A 2712-nucleotide genomic window follows, 5' to 3' on the forward strand; every position below is an offset into this window, starting at 1 on the left:
ATGAACTGTTTTTTATGAGATAATACTCTTGTTCCAGCCAATAGCCGAGACATAGCTGACGATGAACCTGTAACGATGTTTTCCTCTACAACCTTGCTGCAAACTTTCGTTTACATTTCGCAGTTGCATGTTTTGGTTGGAAATGCTTGGATATGTCATTACGATTTCCTATCTTCTTAATGTTCATTGAACATATTCAATGGACTCCACTTGACAAGGAGGCCGACTTGCAGCCTATATCACGAAGTTAAAAGAGTCATCTGACAGCTCTATCAATCATATTTCCCATGAAGAGGTTAGGTTTTGTTCGTTTGTTTATTTACGGCGGATACCGCGGCATCCTACCGATCCGTTAATATTCTAATATGGATTAGTTACTCCAGTGATTGCCGTCATGAGCATCGATATACTCAATTGGGATACGATGACATACGATGACATACGATGTCAACCGAGTCAGCGAGCCTGACCACTCAATCCCGTAAGTCGCCTCCCACGACATGCATGGGTTCCTGAAAACCTGGTCGAACCCGGATCAGGGGCTAATGTCTTATGTTCCGCAGCAGATAATATATGTTTTTATTTGACAATCTCTTTGTCAGAAATATTTGAGAAAAATCAAAACACTGTTCGTAAATTGTGTTAATTGATTTTTAAGATGAATTTGATTGGATTTGGCAAAAAATATTATTTAAGACAAAAAGGTATGCATGGTAAATCATTAAGGCTCTTGCAACGTATGTGTGGCAAAGTGATTGAAGGAGTGAGTTAGTTTAGTTTTATGCCGCACTCAGCAATATTCCAGCTATATGGCGGCGGTCTGTAAAAAATCTACTCTGGACCACGCAATCCAGTGGTCAACAGCATGAGCATCGATTTACGAAATTGGGAACCGATGACATGTATCAACCAAGTCAGTAAGTCTGACCACCCGATCCCGTTAGTCGCCTCTTACGAAAAGCATGGGTTACTGAAGGCACATTCTAACCCGGACCTTCAAGGGTTGTGTGGCAAAGTAAAAACTTGTCTTTTCATGTATAGACAGACGGAATGGTTAGTATTGCATCGGGTGCCCGCCAGGGATACATATTACACCCAATATTTGTTTTTTCTTTTTATAATTTGAATTCTCTTTAGAATTTAGAAACTGTAATTTCAGAACAACTTTTGTTTCTGAGAATTTTTTCCTCGTCCTTTTGTACATGACTTCGTTCTTGTCAACGACAGTGTTATTTATTGCAAAAGAAGATGCATCCTATCTGTGTTAGATATCTTAGTCGATGCAATAGTAATTGTCAAACGCACGAGCACGCATATGTTTATAAATCACAAACTTCATAGATTTATCGCAAGTAATAGACTTTCAGCATTAAGGGTGTGTGTTAGGATGAGAATGCTACTTTACACACAAATTCTGGATTTATGTGCTAGAAATATGTTTTGAAAGGATTGACAGCCTTTTCCAAAGTATCGGATATGTTAATTTCGACAACACGCACTATAATGCTATGAAATCTAACTAAAGACATGCCTCAAGCACTTCCGATAGTGTGGGCTATTTATGCCAGTCCTGAATTGTTTCATTGTTACAAGAATAACATACATTTCATCATGAGCATGACAAATTGTTGAGGATACTAAATTACACACAGGTGGGTGAGTGAGTGAGTCTCGTTTTACGATCTTCACCGGTGTACACACAGGTAAAGTAGTCCATTCCAGTGTTAGTAACTGGTCGTATATAAAATTATGTTGTTTGTTTATATAGTTTCTAATTTCCGATGCATACAACGTTCGGCTGAAATGCCGGGTTGGATGTGAATATTTTCAGCTCCTCAAGGTCTGAAATATTATGTGCAGCCACGAGGCTATCCCATTACCCTGGCATGGTGACATTGTACATACACATTATGCCTTGAAAGCAAACACGCTTTAAACGATACTGGTCCCTAGTGTGGTGATCTACCTTCAGTTGTTGGCTATCTATATCCTGTTTTTATCTTGTGTTGTCCTAATAGTGCTATTATTTTTAACCTTCCACACTTCTTTTAAATCTAATTGTGATATTCTAGTTATTTTACTGTCCTTCGAAGACAGGTTTTAAATAAACACATATTCCATTTCAATGTAAAATGTTCACGTCACGATATGGCTGAAATATTGCAGATGTGATGTTAACTATTGACTCACTCACTCACTCACATACACATTATGCCTTGAAAGCAAACACGCTTTAAACGTGTGGTGTGGTGATCTACCTTCAGCTGTTGGCGATCTGTAGCCCATATTTACAATGTATCTTAACTCACTCAATCACTCACACAACGATACTGATGAAATGGAGGATATCCATTCTGCTCTGTATCTGTATTGAAACGAGTAATTGATATTGGTATGTTCAACAAGTGAGACGGCTGAAGTAGTGTTAAAATTCATAGCACCTTGGAGGATCGATGGTTTCCGGGAATATAATACGTTCTGAAGTAGTCGTATTAGCTGTGGTAGTGATCTCCTTTACTGTCGTACCAGCTGTGGTCGTGGTCTCTTTTATTGTCGTATCAGCTGTGGTCGTGATCTCCTTTACCGTCGCATCAGCTGTGGTCTCCTTTACCACCGTATCAGCTGTGGTCGTGGTCTCCTTTACCATCGTATCAGCTGTGGTCGTGGTCTCTTTTTATTGTCGTATCACCTGTGGTCGTGGTCTCCTTTACC

Source organism: Haliotis rubra, unplaced genomic scaffold (assembly GCF_003918875.1).
Source record: "Haliotis rubra isolate DU_JTF1 unplaced genomic scaffold, ASM391887v1 Scf205, whole genome shotgun sequence".
NCBI classification, from domain to species: domain Eukaryota; kingdom Metazoa; phylum Mollusca; class Gastropoda; order Lepetellida; family Haliotidae; genus Haliotis; species Haliotis rubra.